We start from the raw sequence: 18170 nt of genomic DNA on the forward strand, positions 1-18170 counted from the left end.
ACCAACACAAAAAAAAATTTTGAAATTAGAGTGTACAGAGCGTGCGAAATTCAAAAAGTCACCTTACTTTTTGATCACACCTCGTATATACGTGCGCTCAACGGGAGAATACGGCGATGTAACCGTTAGATTGTTATGTGCCAAATCGCGAGTAGCGCCATTGAAGATAACTACCATCCCACAACTTGAATTATGCGGTGCATTAATATTAGCACAATTATACCAAGAAATAAAGGACGTGTTCGGTTTTAACGTCACCAAAGTCGTTTTTTGGAGTGACTCGACTACAGTATTACATTGGTTAAACACATCGCCACACTTGTTAAAAACGTACATAGCAAATCGCGTTAGAGTCATTCAAGAAATCATCGGTTCACATGAACGGCGGCACGTCAGAACCGCAGACAATCCCGCGGACGCATTATCAAGAGGCCAGTTGCTTTTCGATTTCTTGCAAAACAACGCATGGTCCACAGGACCTACTTGGTTTATTAAAGACGCGTCGCAATGGCCTAACGAGTTTAAACGTTTAACAGAAATACCCGAATTAAAGGAAAACACCTGTTTAACAGTCGTACATAAGGATTACGGCATTTTTGATAAATACTCATCATATTCTAAATTGCTCAGAATAATCGCTTGGTGTCTCAGATTTCGCTCAAACAACAAAAATACGGGTAATTTATAATGCCGATGAAATTAATAATGCAGAATCACGAGTGTTAAAATTACTCCAAGACAGCCAATTCTCGGACGTAATTCGAGAATTAAAAAAGAACATCGCATATAAAGGTAGATTCGCAAATTTAGCCTGTTCCTCGATGAAATCGGACTTATTCGTGTCGGTGGACGAATCCAACGATCCAATCTCTCATTTGCGCAGAAACATCCGATTCTTCTCCCAAATCGCCATCGTATAACAGATAACATCATTCGCGAACTTCATAAGAAACATCATCATACAAATATTCAAACAACCTTGTATACATTGAGACAACGTTTTTGGATATTTGACGGTCGGAATTAAGTGAGAAGGATCGTTCGCACATGCACACGGTGCTCCAGATTCAATGCCGATGCAATTAAATATAAATTAGGCAATCTCCCGGCTGCTCGGGTGCGTGCGACAATACCCTTTGCTCATACCGGTGTGGTCCATTTTTTATCAAGGAGCGAAAATTTCGCAATCGTAATAAAATCAAAGTATACGTATGCGTATTTATTTGTATGACTATAAAGGCCGTACATCTCGAAATCGTAAGTGATTTAACATCGGACGGTTTTCTTGCGGTTTTACGCCGATTTAACGCCAGACGCGGTATTCCCGAACATATTTACTCAGACAACGGTACCAACTTTGTAGGTGCAAATAACAAATTAAAGGAAATATATGCGTTAGTAAACCAATTTGCAAATCAACACCGTATTAAGTGGCACTTTATACCGCCACTCGCTCCCCATTTTGGTGGAATATGGGAATTAACCGTAAAGTCATTTAAACACCACTTGAAACGCGTGATAGGTGACTCTCTTTTTACGTATGAAGAATTAGAAACGTTTACAACCGAAGTCGAGAGCATATTAAATTCTAGACCTATCACGTCTATATCGACAGATCCAAACGACTTACTCGTATTATCTCCCGCTCATTACCTAATTGGCAAACCTATTACTTCTTTGCCGGAAAGCGATTTATTAAGTGTTCCAGAAAATCGTTTATCCATCTGGAAACATATCAAAAGTCCGACAAGATTTCTGGGCAAGATGGAGTTTGAAATACTTAAATGAACTTCAAACACGAAATAAATGGAAAAAAGACGAATCAAGGCTTAACATCGGTTCTGTCATACTTATCAAAGACAGAAATATTCCATGCACTCAATGGGCGTTAGGCAGAATCACACACGTACACCCTGGAAAAGATGGAATTGTACGAGTCGCAACTATAAAAACATCTTCAGGGGAAATAAAGAGAGCTGTAAAATCATTATGTCTGCTGCCTATGGAAACCAATTAAGCAAGTGTACAGTATAAGATATTGATTACTAAAATATTCATATACATCATTAGATTTAAATATATATCCATTCATATCACATGATACATTACATACGCATGTACATATAATATATACATGTATAGCGTATATGTACATGCGAGTATATATTATTGATCGGTATTTCCTCTCAACGGGAGGGAGTATGTTACGTACGTGACATACGAGGTGTGTTCAAAAAGTATCGCGAATTTTGAATTTTCGCGGGTTACGTATATTCGAATTTCGATCTTTTTGTGGCGTTATGTTGGTACTCATGTCTCTCACTTATGCAGACAAGCTCGGCCATTTTGAATGTTCACTTAATTGTTGACAGCTGCTTTGCTTGCACGTGTTTTGGATCTTCTTCGATTTTTACCTATTCAAAAAAATGGATCAAAGAACCTGTATCAAAATTTGTGTGAAAAACGAAATTAAGTGCGCGGATGCATTCCGAATGTTGACTGTGGCATACGGAGAAGCTACCTTGGACCGAAGCAACGTTTATCGGTGGTACAAAATGTTCTCAGAAGGCCGAGAAGATGTGAACGACGAAGAGCGTGCCGGACGCCCGAGCACTTCAACAACAGACGAAAAAATTAATGAAGTGGAGAAAATGGTATTGGCCAATCGTCGAATCACCGTTAGAGAAGTTGCTGAGGACCTAAACATATCGATTGGCTCGTGCCATTCGATTTTTATCAATGATTTGGGCATGAGACGGGTCGCCGCGAAATTCGTACCAAAATTGCTCAATTGCGACCAAAAACAGCATCGCATGAACATTGCTAATGAGATGTTGGACTCTGTCCGCGACGACCCAAATTTGCTCCAGAGGGTCATAACTGGTGACGAATCGTGGGTTTATGGTTATGACGTGGAAACCAAAGCTCAATCATCTCAATGGAAGCTGCCGCACGAACCAAGACCGAAAAAAGCGCGCCAAGTTCGGTCGAATGTGAAAGTTTGGCTGACAGTTTTCTTCGATTGCAGGGGCGTGGTGCATCATGAGTTCTTGCCACAGGGTAGAACGGTCAATAAGGAATATTACCTGCAAGTTATGCGCAATTTGCGCGAAGCAATACGCCAGAAACGCCCGGATTTGTGGAAGAACAAAAATTGGCTTTTGCACCACGATAACTCCCCTGCTCACACATCGTTGCTTGTGCGCGACTTTTTGGCCAAAAACAACACACTAATGATGCCGCAGCCACCGTATTCCCCAGATCTGGCCCCCTGTGACTTTTTCTTGTTCCCTAAACTGAAGAGGCCCATGAAAGGACGACGTTACGCTACGCTTGACGAGATAAAGACGGCATCGAAGGAGGAGCTGAACAAGATAAAAAAAATGATTTTTTGAAGTGCTTCGAAGATTGGAAAAACCGTTGGCACAAGTGTATAATATCTCATGGGGATTACTTTGAAGGGGACAAAATAGATATTCATGAATAAATAAATAATTTTTGAAAAAACACAAAATTCGCGATACTTTTTGAACACACCTCGTATTATAAAATGTCATGCACGACACATTCACACACATACATATACATATATACTACTGTGTTCAAAAAGTAAAGTGAATTTTTAATTTAAACTTCACGCGCTAATCGATTCGAGCAAACTGTTTTATTTTTATGTTGGTACTACTGTTAGTGACATCTGTGCCAAATTTCATGTGAATGTCATCAATAGTCATATAGTTACGCTTGTGTTTTCTAAACGACTAAAAGTGATTTTAGCGATTTTTACAATGTCTGATTTTGCTGAGCAAAGAAGTGCCATTAAATTTTGTTTGCGGAATGAAATTTCGGCTGCGGAAACGTGCAGAATGTTGCAGAGGGCCTTCGGTGAATCGACTATGTCGCAGAAAAATGTTTATAAGTGGTACAAAGACTTCAAAGAAGGCAGAGAACGTGTTGATGACTTGGAACGCTCCGGTCGACCATCAACGTCAACTGATGAGCAACGCGTAAAGAAAATCCGGCGGGTCCCAATAGCGCACATCCCGATAGCACACAAACCACTCACAATGGCAGATGCCTAGAGATTTTCTCTAGGTTGGATAAGTCAAGATGATTGGTTGGTGGGCTATCGGGATGTGCGCTATCGGAACCCTCCCAAGAAAATCAAGGAATTGGTGCTCGAAAATCGTCGATTGACAATTAGAGACCTTGTCGATATGGTTGGCATTTCAATTGGATCAATTCAAACAATTTTGAAGGATTATTTGGGCCTTAGAAAAGTCAAATCTCGTTTGGTGCCAAAAACACTCAATTTCCTCGAAAAAGAGCGTCGCGTTAAAGTTTGTGATTTCTGACTATCAGGACGTCTACGAACGCATTATTACGGGAGATGAGACTTGGATCTATGCTTATGATCCGGAAACAACCGACCAATCGAGTGAATATCGTGCTAAAGGCGAGGCAAGACCAAAAAAATCGCGCCAAAGTCGCTAAAAAATCAAGGTTATGTTGACGGTTTTCTTCGACTATCGTGGTGTTGTGCATTATGAGTTCCTTTCGCCGGGCCAAACTGTCAACAAGGAATATTATTTGAGTATTATGCGTCGTTTGCGTGCAGCTATTCGCAAGAAGAGGCCGGATTTATGGAAAGACAACTCCTGGTTTTTGCATCACGATAATGCGCCATCTGACACGGCATTGATTCTTCGTGAATTTTTCGCCAAAAATTCCACTTATATCGTTCCGCAACCGCCTTATTCACTTGACTTAGCTCCGTGTGACTTTTGGATATTTCCTAAACTCAAAAGACCGCTCCGGGGACACCGCTTTGAATCTATTGAAGAGATTCAACGTGAATCGTTGCGCGCTTTGAAGGCTATAACGGGAAACGACTTTTTGGCATGCTTCGAGGAATGGAAAATACGTTGGCATAAGTGCATTGTATCGGAGGGGGAATACTTCGAAGGGGATGAAATTGATTTGGATGAATAAATAAAGATTTTTCATTTTATAACAAAATTCACCTTACTTTTTGAACACAGTAATATATATATATATATATATATATATATATATATATATATATATATATATATATATATATATATATATACGAGGTGTGTTCAAAAAGTATCGCGAATTTTGAATTTTCGCGGGTTACGTATATTCGAATTTCGATCTTTTTGTGGCGTTATGTTGGTACTCATGTCTCTCACATATGCCGACAAGCTCGGCCATTTTGAATGTTCACTTAATTGTTGACAGCTGCTTTGCTTGCACGTGTTTTGGATCGTCTTCGATTTTTACCTATTCAAAAAAATGGATCAAAGAACCTGCATCAAATTTTGTTTGAAAAACAAAATTAAGTGCGCGGATGCATTTCGAATGTTGACTGTGGCATACGGAGAAGCTACCTTGGACCGAAGCAACGTTTATCGGTGGTACAAAATGTTCTCAAAAGGCCGAGAAGATGTGAACGACGAAGAGCGTGCCGGACGCCCGAGCACTTCAACAACAGACGAAAAAATTAATGAAGTGGAGAAAATGGTATTGGCCAATCGTCGAATCACCGTTAGAGAAGTTGCTGAGGACCTAAACATATCGATTGGCTCGTGCCATTCGATTTTTATCAATGATTTGGGCATGAGACGGGTCGCCGCGAAATTCGTACCAAAATTGCTCAATTGCGACCAAAAACAGCATCGCATGAACATTGCTAATGAGATGTTGGACTCTGTCCGCGACGACCCAAATTTGCTCCAGAGGGTCATAACTGGTGACGAATCGTGGGTTTATGGTTATGACGTGGAAACCAAAGCTCAATCATCTCAATGGAAGCTGCCGCACGAACCAAGACCGAAAAAAGCGCGCCAAGTTCGGTCGAATGTGAAAGTTTTGCTGACAGTTTTCTTCGATTGCAGGGGCGTGGTGCATCATGAGTTCTTGCCACAGGGTAGAACGGTCAATAAGGAATATTACCTGCAAGTTATGCGCAATTTGCGCGAAGCAATCCGCCAGAAACGCCCGGATTTGTGGAAGAACAAAAATTGGCTTTTGCACCACGATAACGCCCCTGCTCACACATCGTTGCTTGTGCGCGACTTTTTGGCCAAAAACAACATACTAATGATGCCGCAGCCACCGTATTCCCCAGATCTGGCCCCCTGTGACTTTTTCTTGTTCCCTAAACTGAAGAGGCCCATGAAAGGACGACGTTACGCTACGCTTGACGAGATAAAGACGGCATCGAAGGAGGAGCTGAACAAGATAAAAAAAAATGATTTTTTGAAGTGCTTCGAAGATTGGAAAAACCGTTGGCACAAGTGTATAATATCTCATGGGGATTACTTTGAAGGGGACAAAATAGATATTCATGAATAAATAAATAATTTTTGAAAAAACACAAAATTCGCGATACTTTTTGAACACACCTCGTATATATATATATATACATATATATACAGGGTGAGTCATTTTAATCTATGGACCCGAATATCTTCCAAATAACGATATCTACAAAAAAGTGGTTCAGATAAAAGTTGACCGGAACAGAGGGGGTCATTCAATTGTACCATTAGTTTTGATCTTGAGGTCAATTTTGAAGGTTATTTCAAGGTCACGATGGTTTTTTTAAATGGGACACCCTATTTTTGACTGCGGATTTCGAAAGAGCGGAAAATTTTACATCAAACTTGTCTTATGAAAAAATTGTTTTTGCAACCTTGGAAAGGTCAAAAATGAAGGTGAAATGCCTGAAAAACGATCTGGTGTACTTTTTCTGAAATGACTTAGTTTTCTGGGTAACACAAATGTGCATAATGCTTAAACATTACTACTTGCAACTTTCGGCCGGATTCTTCGACGCACGCCTATTGCTCCCCTCCCACCGCTCGCGCCTTAGCAACGGCGCCGCCGTACGGCGTAACGCACGGTCCTGAGACGATGTATCGCGCTCCTTAGTTATTGGAGCGCGATACATTTTTTTATGTGCTTTTCTCAGATGAGGCTAAATTTTATAGTGACGGACAACTTAATAGACACAACTGCCATTATTGGTCAGATGTTAATCCCCACTGGTATAGGCCAATAAATCATCAAAATCGGTGGAGTATTATGGTGTGGTGCGGCATTGTAAATGGTTATTTGATTGGACCTTATTTTTTTGAAGAGAACGTTGATAGACACAGTTACTTATCGTTGCTAAGAGATCACTTACCAGGCTTATTAGAAGATGTTGACTTAGCAATAAGAGCAAGAATGTGGCTTCAACAAGATGGTGCTGCACCGCATTATGCACTCATTGTACGTGCCTTTTTAAATGCCAGTTACAATGACAGATGGATTGGACGAAGGGGTTCAGTTGAATGGCCTCCTTGCTCACCAGATTTGACGTCGCATGATTTCTTTTTATGGGGATACTTGAAAAATGTTGTTTTTGCTGAACGACCAACCACAAGAGATGATTTTATGGACCGCATTCGTAGAGCTTGTGCAGCCATTCCTAGAGCTACCCTGCTTAGAACTGTGGATAGTTTTCAAAACAGATTGCAGTTATGCTTCGAAGCCAACGGAGGTAATTTTGAACAATTACTCCGTGGGTAATTCATTTAAATAACAGTGTCAGTGAGAGGCGAGGGGACTCACGATAATCAAGCACCCCGACGTGAGAGACAAGGGGACTCACGATAATAAAGCACCCTAAAGGAAACAGAACTTACTACGTCCACGTCGTTGTTTCCGGGTAACGCTAAAAGTAAGATGAAAGTGCTTTTGATCTTGATATGACCTTCAAAAGGTCAGGTCGAAAAACTAAAAAATCCCTATGCTCATGTAAAAAGTGCCATTATTTAAGAGCCCATTGTCAAGAAACAGGTTCTGCGATCAAAAATAGGGTTTACTAATCAAAAATGCGTTATGAGCCCCAAACAACCTTGAAAATTGACCTCAAGGTCAAGCTAGTCAAAGTGATTAACACTTTTACAATTCATTGACTTTGTTTAAGCATTATGCACATTTGTGTTACCCAGAAAACCACGTCATTTCAGAAAAAGTACACCAGATCGTTTTTCAGGCATTTCACCTTCATTTTTGACCTTTCCAAGGTCGCAAAAACAATTTTTTCATAAGACATGTTTGATGTAAAATTTTCCGCTCTTTCGAAATCCGCAGTCAAAAATAGGGTGTTCCATTTAAAAAAACCATCGTGACCTTGAAATAACCTTCAAAATTGACCTCAAGGTCAAAACCAATGGTACAATTGAATGACCCCTCTGTCCTGGTCAACTTTTATCTAAACCATTTTTTTGTAGATACCGTTATTTGGAAGATATTCGGGTCCATAGATTAAAATGACTCACCCTGTATATATATATATATATATTTTAACGACCTGTCTCTTTCCGCGCACGGGGCGGCGTGGGTTCGGCGGACGAGGACGCGGACTGAGGTCGCCAAAAGAACTAGACTGGTGTTGTTGGATAAATAAGCGAGTCTTTATTTCGCGTACGGTCGGTACAATGCAGAAGCGTGGCGTTCTGGTCACGGCGCGCGGACGGACGGATGGCGGTGACGCTCGGACGGACGTAACAAAGCTTAGAATTTACGCGCGGACGGACAAACAAAAATCAGAACGCGCGGACGGACGGACGGTATGTATACGCAAGATTTGGAACGGTCGGATTTTAAACGCGGTATCTTACACGGTGTTTATTTACAGGTGCGCGGGATTCCGAGCCGAGATTCTCGGAATTCGGAATCCTTGTTGACGCGCTGGTACCATGGCCTTGCCGAAGGCTGTGCCCACGGCACTGTGTAGACGACGCGCGCGCGGTACAGCTGCACTTCGGCCCGATCGCGACGCGCTGCGGTTAGTACCGCGATGTTCAGTGGTGGTAATCGACTCACGCTAAGGTCTCTTGGTGGAGGCGCGGAACTCCACACCCCAAGTCGTGAGTCGATACCGAGACAGGACGGCGGATCGGGAAGTGCCGACTACCAGGATCTCCTGGTGGAGCCCAAGATGGACTTGAGCCCGTGAACCGGCGGTCTAGGAAAGCGGATGGCTCATGTCAAGATCGCTTGACTGAAGCTAAGGCACTTAACTCCGTTGAGCACTCGGAATAGACTTCCTTCTCGGACGGGAGATCGGACGGAGAAGAAGAAGTCTCGACTCTAGGAGCGGCGGCGCTTATATACGAGTCTCGAGGGCAGGGACGGTGCGGGGGTACGGAACGGTACGGAGTCGGTGGAGGACTCCCTGCCGCTCGAGATCGATCCAGCGGTCGCCACCCCGGTCGAGCGCGTGCGCGCGGAGATCTGTCGACGCGCGGATACGTAAACGCGCACTACGTCGATGTTTGAATTCTTATTGACGCTGTGCGCCGTGTTTTCGCTGTCCGGCGGTTGTCCGGCCGAATAGCCTAAAACGGTGGACGGTCCGAGGGAGGAGCGGAAAGACGGTTTGTTACTATATATATATATATAGTATATATATATATATATATATATATATATATATATATATATATATATATATGCGTACGTCATAATTGTAAATGAAAATATACATTCACACACATATACATATATGTATGTTGCGGAGAACGGACGACGGACGAGTGATGCCGGGTGAATTTAGATAAAAGAGAATTCTCGGGCAATCCGAGATATTTGGTATTTCGAGATTTCCTGTTACTAAGCGGATTTATGTATCGGAATTCCGCGTTACCATGCGCACGCTTGTTTATTAAAAAAGTGCAATTTGTTATTGGTGTTTTTTTTTGTCCTGAATACGCGTCTCGGCCTCACTACGCTTTTGGCCACCGAACAAGAGCAGACATAAAACGTGTGTGAATTCTTTATTTCAGTAAGACCATTAATTCTTTGAGCCTTCTTCTGAGAGTATTAAACGCGATCACATCGCTTCACGGCTTCATAACACAATACTATTATAATATAAACCACGATAAAATATGCGCTTGTTATAACGTATGCGCAAGTGACAATAAACAGAAGAACATCATCCCTTCGACGAATCCACGATCCAGGGTAGTGGCTCCTAGGCAACGTCCTTACGGATTCAGGGCCGCTGCCTCTAGGCGTCGTTGCGGTGGATACGCACATCTTCCTTGGACGTTGCCACGGTATGATGTGAATACACGAATAAATTAATACAAATTATAACATTTGCGATTTGTACAATAATAAATAAAATAAATCTTTGAAAATCCAGTGCGCAAAATTTAAGTGTTTCCCACTGAACAGATGTCATCAGACATTGGAAAAATGATGCAAGATTGCATCATCGTGCGCGATGCGAATTGTTTCGTTAATTACGTACAGAAACACCGTGAATAATTGCGAGTGCAGAGTCAGTCGATCTCAGACCACCGAACAGACAGGACATGCGACCGAGCATGCAAAAGGTGATGATGTAAGATTGCACCATATGCAACGCGAATTGTTACGTCGTAATCTATGGAACGTGATTAAGCTGTAACGCGGGATAGTTGTACACATTCGGTACATTAATTTACAGACAGTTTAATTTATTTTTGTAAGTGTACAATAAATATATATATATATATAGTTTATGTGGACTTGCCATATGTCACTTGCATATCCGTCGTTAACCAGCCAGCCGTTCTCACGTGCGCTCCTGCAACAATAAGTGCATAAACATTAAACTCAGTGCACAATACAAGCAAGAGATACTTACCTGTGTACCGACGAGCTTTACGCAACGGCGTGAGATATTACGCAACAACCGTGGACAGGAAGGACGAACCTGACCAATCGCGTACGTGGATTGCTGTAACAGAAAGAAAGAACAATTAGATAGTGTACTTTGGTAATTACTAGGTCAAATTACCTGATGACCGTGAGATCTGTGCAGGATACATCCAAAAGATAGGTGAAATAACCTAAGAAATGAACATTGAAAAATTAATATCCATTCGTCCGGTCTCAACCTCCTCGTGCGCGTATTACTTCATTCATACGATGAAGCATACTTCTTATTAGTCCTTTAATTTCATCCTGCGTATTCCACTCGTTTTCAGGAACTATTTGAAATTCTCGCAGTGTTTAAGGAGCAGGTACGTGATTTCGTAATTTTCTACCAAGGTGGTTCCACAAGTGTTTTATGGGATTTAAATCTGGACTATTTGCTGGCCAATCAAGTCGATTTATGCCAAGTTCATCCAAGAAATCAAGCACTCTTCTCGCAATGTGTGGTCGAGCATTGTCTTGCATAAACAAGAAATTATTTCCAATAAAGGGTACGTACGGAACAACGTATGAAATGAGTATTTCTTCCACGTATACGTCTGCGTTCATGTTCCTGTCAAAGAAATTCAGATCTATATGAGCATTTGCTAAAATTCTTGCCCAAATCATTACACCGCCTTTATTGTAACTACGCCTCTGACTTACAGTGCAATCTGCAATACGTTCTCCACTGCAACGATAAATTCGTTCTTGTCCATATAGAGAATAAAGACAAAAACGATTTTCATCGCTAAAGAGTACTTTGCTCCAGTCTGCATAAGTCCAGGCTCTATACTCATGTACAAAATTAAGTCGAGCTACACGATAACGACGTGTAAGCAAAGGTACAGTCGCTGGCTTACGCAAAAACAGATTTTGTTCCGTTAATCTTCTCCGAATAGTGTTAACGCATACATTCGTGTTGCAGACATCCCTTAGATTATTTCAAATTTGAACAGGTGTTCCATGTCTATCTCTTAATGAATTTAAAACAATGAATCGATCATCATTGTTTGTGGTACATCGAGGTCGTTCCGAACCAGACCTTCTCTAGAAAGAATTGGACCTAGAGTAAGCACGTTGCACAGTTGACACTGACAAATCAAGTGCTTCAGCAACATACCTTCGACTTCTGCCCACTTCAATTAAAGCAACAACTTGGGCAGCTTTTTCAGGATTTATCGTCGTCATAATTAATCAGTAATTCAAATGCAAATAAATTAATTATAATTTAAATTAAAATTGCACAAACCGTCTTGAAAGAAAAAAATCAAGAAAAAAAATTTCCCGAGACAGCACAAGTTTATCAAGATTGCCTTTAAAGATTAGGGCACAACAAAAATCTGCTAGACTTTCCGCATATACATTAATTACATTTATAGCATCGTATACGAATTTTTTTTACCAGAGAGCTTTCTTCCTCGGCCCTCTGTCAAAGGTGTCCTGAACAACCGCTTGAGACAGTATCTGAACACAGTGTAATACGAATTCGGGACACCGCTGACAAAGGAGTTAACAAACCACACGGTCCATATCCTTGTGGAATGCAAATACACATACACACACACGCACGCATACACTACACACACACACACACACACACAATCCACAAGAAAGGTTTGAAGTCTTTAAATATTGTAGAATTGACGAACCACGGGGTCCTTACCTTTGTGGTATGCAAATACACACACACACACACACTTCACAAGAAGAATTTGGAGTCTTTAAATACTGTAGAATTGACGAACCACGGGGTCCTTATCTTCGTGGTATGCAAATACACACACCTACACACACACATATACACACACACGCACGGATATGTTTTTAAACCAATAACATGTCTTGGACAGAATTGTAGTAATTTGCATTGATAACGGCGACATTGCAATTCATAATTCATTATTATCTTGTAAAAAACAACTTTTCTTCAAATTAGCATAACTTAACGAAAAATTATCCTATCGATTTGAAGGAAAAAATTCGAACTTTCACGCGTTTTTTACCTCATTAAATTACGTCAACTGCTTCACTCTACACAACTCTAGAAACTGCACGTTTTATTTATCGATTTTGCAAGTTTTCGTTCTATCATCGGCTATTAGCAAATTATTCATGCCACTTAATTGGCAATAAAAGTTTCTCAAAGTACTAGTTTCAAGCTTTAATTCCTTTTTTGAAACACCCCTGTATCATAAATATTTCCTGTTTTATAAGTGTTTAAAATTTGGTAAATTTTTCCTAAATTTTTAGTGTACCGCTTTTTTGGTGGGCAGAATATATATACGAGGTGTGATCAAAAAGTAAGGTGACTTTTCATTTTTATAAAAAAATATTCATTTATTCATCCAAAATTATGTTATCCCCTTCAAAATAATCCCCCTCTGATACAATGCATTTGTGCCAGCGTTTTTTCCAGTCGTCAAAACATTTCTGAAATGCACTTTTGGGTATTGCCTTGAGCTCCTCCAGCGATGCAGCCTTAATCTCCTCAATCGTCACAAATCTTCGTCCTTTCATAGGCCTTTTCAATTTTGGGAAGAGGAAAAAATCGCAGGGGACCAAGTCTGGTGAATACGGTGGCTGAGGCATGATGATAGTATTGTTTTTGGTCAAAAAAGTACTCACTAGTAACGACGTGTGCGCAGGTGCATTATCATGGTGCAGAATCCATGAATTTTCTTTCCACACTTCCGGACGTTTTTTTCTTATTGATTCACGCAAACGCCGCATAACCTCAAGGTAATAATACTTGTTTACCGTACGACCTTGTGGTAGGAATTCTTGATGCACAACGCCATGGTAATCAAAGAAAACTGTGAGCAAAACCTTCACATTCGAACGAACTTGGCGTGCCTTTTTCGGTCTTGGCTCTCCTGGGCTCTTCCACTAGGATGATTGGGCTTTGGTTTCGACTTCATAACCATATACTCATGTTTCGTTACCAGTTATAACCCTTTTGAGCAGATCAGGATCATCATTGACGTCGTTAAACATGTCTTGGACGATGTTCATGCGACGCTGCTTCTGATCAAAATTAAGCAGTTTCGGAACGAATTTCGCTGACACACGTGTCATACCCAAAACATCCGTTAAAATTGATTGGCATGAGCCAAACGATATGTTAAGATCATCAGCTATTTCTCTAATCGTGATTCGACGATTTTTCAACACAATTTCTTTCACTTCCTAAACATTTTCGTCGGTTTTTGACGTGCTGGGGCGTCCAGAGCGAGGTTCATCGTTAACATTTTCTCGGCCCTCTTGGAATAACTTATACCACTTATAAACATTTTTTTGCTCAAAGTTGACTCACCGTACGCCACTGTCAACATTTCAAAAGTTTTCGAACACTTAATATCATTTTTTACACAAAAATTAATACAAACTCTCTGCTCCATTATTTTCAACAGCAAAAAATCGCCGAGCACGCAAACACGAGTCTAACCTTTATGCCTCTCACATAAAAACAACACATGCTATATAGTCAAAACTGTGAACATACGATTGTGCCGAGTGTACCAACACACAAAAAAAAATTTGAAATTAGAGTGTACAGAGCGTGCGAAATTCAAAAAGTCACCTTACTTTTTGATCATACCTCGTACTACGCTCTTTGTCACGAGCAATAATGCGATACGCAAGATGGTGAGATTTTGACAACGCGTCTTTTTCGTCACGAACGAGGATGCGATGGACAAAATGGCAAAATTCTTGACTGCGCGTCTTCTCTATCTATTGCGCGACTTGCTTTTGAGACGAGCGAGGGTTGCTGCGCCTTGCTGAGACTCGAATTTCTTGTCTGCTGGCGGCTTAAATGTGATGCTTAATGCTTCGCAGACGGAATTACTACGATATGGTACCTTGGTTAATCTTGTCCACGTTTCGCTCTTTGTTCAACCTCTCGAGCTTCTGACCTGAATCCGGCTCGAAGGACCAAAATAGTACGCCAGTCACCGCTGATCGTGTATTACGCCTGAGTGGTGTGACGATTTTCACTTCAATTAATTGTGGACTCTATATTAACGGTTGAACAAGTCTTTATTTCTGAGTTCTTACAATGCGTATGTTCCGCTCGCTGGTTGAAGCCAAAGAGAGAGAGAACGGAGTTCCTAGATGCCACGCGTGGCGACCGAAAGAAACGATCTCAGCGCGACCGCTGGGGAGATCGAGTAACTACGTTGACAATGTTAAAGTATGCATTGAGCGCCAATCTTGAATCGCGGATTAAAATCAAATATGTGTTAACAATAAAAATACTTAACTGCTTATAATACGGAGTGATTAATAACCTAAATACAAAACGTTGTGCAGCTAATTAAAAATTTAATACAAGACGCTATAACAGATATTTATAACGCGTTATAAAAGGGAAATTCATCGTTCTCGGTTACGTGTGGCAGTGACGCGGAAGCTTTTTTAGACCGAATTGAAGAATGTTGCGCCCTGTTTCCGGTCGACGACAAGGGCTTGTTCAAATGTCTGCCTTTTTTCTTAACGGAAACTGCGCTATATTGGTTTAGGAATCTACGGTCGGAATGACGAAATTGAGAGGGTTTCGTGGCCGCGTGGCGTGCGCGCTTGGCAATCCGGATTTCCAGTTCGCGCTCCGTAACGAGATCTTACGTCGTACGCAGGGCGAGCATGAGTCGCGGACTACCTCACCTGTATGCAAGCCTTTTTCGAACGTCTCAGTCCACGCTTAGTGAGCAGTTAAATTACGCGCACCGCAATATGCTGCCGCGATTGCAGGTTGCCGTTCGTTGCGATGAATTCTTTAATTTTGCCACGTTGAAATTATTGGCTTCACGCGTAGAAATGAGCCACGAGGCAGAGTCGCAATATCGTGCCTCTCCCGCCCCCGAAAAGTCTCTATTTCCGGAATTAGCATCCGTCCGCCAAAATAACTCCCCGCACGCCTGCCGTCGCCGCGGCAAGTATCGCCTCCTCGGAATCGACTCGCCCGACGAAAACGAGAAATGCGTGAGTAAAAGCGGCCGCGCCGGCCGTACGGCAAGCGCTCTGGTGACCGCTGCGGCACCGCCGGCTACTGCAGCCGCTAATCCAGCGCAAATGTCGACCGCCAAGTGTTGGAATTGCGAGAAGATCGTTCATATCGCCCGGAAATGCAGCGAAAATCGTCGTATGTATTATTATTAATGCGGCAAATCGGGCGTGACGGTAAAGACGTGCTCGTCGTGTTCGGGAAACGCGTCCGCGAGTCGCTAGAGCGGGTTGAGGCGACTCCCGCGGAATCAGGCGAAACCCGCGCCGTTAACGACCTGGCATATTTACATCAGATTTTTCACGTCTCGGAATTGCCCGCGTTGCAAAATTTTTGCATCTCTGTTGTGTCATCTGAGTGCATCAGAAGCCTCATGGAAACACCCGCATGTAACAGTGAGTTGCGCCTCCCCTGTATACCACTATTATCCGACTCGTCATACGCTATTTCTTTTTATAACTTAACAACTAAGTTTGGGATAAATATTTTTACTAAAGAAGAAATCGTCTCAGAGTTTAATTACGAATATGTAAATAAAAAAACTAATACATTATAATGAATCACATTGTATACGGTACACGTTACATAGTATTATATGTGTGCTAAGGGAAACAAATGCGTCTTTTTCCGATAGAGCACACAGTCGCGTGCTATCGAGATGTGCGCAATCGGGATGTGCGCAATCGGGATGTGAGCTATCGGGATGTGCGCTATTGGGATGTGCGCTATCGGGATGTGCGCTATCGGGATGTAAGCTATCGGGATGTAAGCTATCGGAGTGTGCGCTATCGGGATAATGCGCTTTTTGCATTGTGTGCTATCGGAACAATGCGCTTTTTATGTTATACGTTATCGGGACAACGCGTCTTTCTGTGTTGTGCGCTATCAGGATGTGCGCTATAGGGATGTGCTGTCGGGAATTACTTTAAATTTTATGTGTGCTATAAGGATGTGCGCTATCGCACTGTACGTTAACGGGACCTTCCCGTGGCAAATATCGGTTTTGTTTAGATTTGCGGAAGGTTAACGGCGTTTCAAAGAAGGACGCGTATCCGTTGCTGAATATGAACGGCATCATAGACAAATTGAGGTCTGCGCATTATATCTCGACGATTGATCAGTCAGGCGTATCTTCAAATATCCCTGGCGAAGGATAGTCGAGAGATTACTGCGTTTAGCGTTCCGGGAAAAAGTCTGTACTATTTTACAAGAATGCTGTACGGATTAACCGGAGCTCCCGCGACTTTTTAACGTCTGTTGGATAAATTAATCGGGCCGGAGATGGAACCTCACGCTTTTGCGTATCTAGACGATATCGTGATCATAACGCCAACCTTCGACGAACATTTAGAGTGGTTCGAGCGGGTTTTGAATAAAATTACGGATGCCGGTCTTACGATTAATCCCGAGAAGTGTGAATTTTGCCGTTCACAATTTTGATATCTGGGATTTATCTTACAGCGGGACGCCTAACCGTCGATCCCGACAAAATTAAACCGATCTTAGAATATCCGGCGCCGCGGAACATTAAGCAACTGCGACGATTTCTCGGAATGTCGTAGTAGTATCGTAGTTTTATACCGCAATTTGCGACCGTCAGCGAGCCACTCACGCGATTATTAAAGAAAGATAAACGCTGGGATTGGGGACGAACAGCAGCAAGCGTTCAAACAGATCCGCGCACGGTTATCGGCGGCTCCGACCTTGTCGTGCCCGGACTTTAACGTTCCGTTTATTTGGCAAACAGACGCCAGTTCTGTCGGCCTTACTTATACAAGAGATCGACAGTGTCGAAAATATTATTGCTTTCGCGAGTTGTGCGCTATCTGACCACGAAAAGAAATATTCCGTCACGGAGAAAGAATGCCTAGCGGTAGTATGGGCGATACAGAAATTTAGACCGTATTTAGAGGGATCTAAATTCACCGTCGTGACAGACCATAGTAGCTTGGGTTGGTTACACAATCTTAAGAATCGAACAGGTAGATTAGCTCAATGGGCGCTTAAACTTCTCGAGTACGATTACGAGATCGTACATCGGAAAGGCGCTCTTCACCATGTACCGGATGCTCTGTCGCGTATGTTTGAGAGTGACACCAAGGTTCTAGTGGCCGTCGCAGACAAAATAGAAATGACCGAGGACACTCGGGACCCGTGGTATATTAAGCGTTTCCGCGAGATAGCTGAACACCCGAAGAAGTTTACCGATTGGAAAGTTGTAGATGGGAAACTGTATTACTGCCGCCCGCGCGCCACTACATCCGCGGTCGTAGAAGACTTAAATCAGTGGAAGCTAGTCTTACCATCGGATCTAAGAGAAGAGGCCCAACGCGAATCGCATGATGACCCTCAAGCCGGCCATCTCGGGAGGGAGAAAACTTATAACCGGATAACGATT

The sequence above is a fragment of the Solenopsis invicta genome, chromosome 6, assembly GCF_016802725.1.
Source record: "Solenopsis invicta isolate M01_SB chromosome 6, UNIL_Sinv_3.0, whole genome shotgun sequence".
NCBI lineage: Eukaryota > Metazoa > Arthropoda > Insecta > Hymenoptera > Formicidae > Solenopsis > Solenopsis invicta.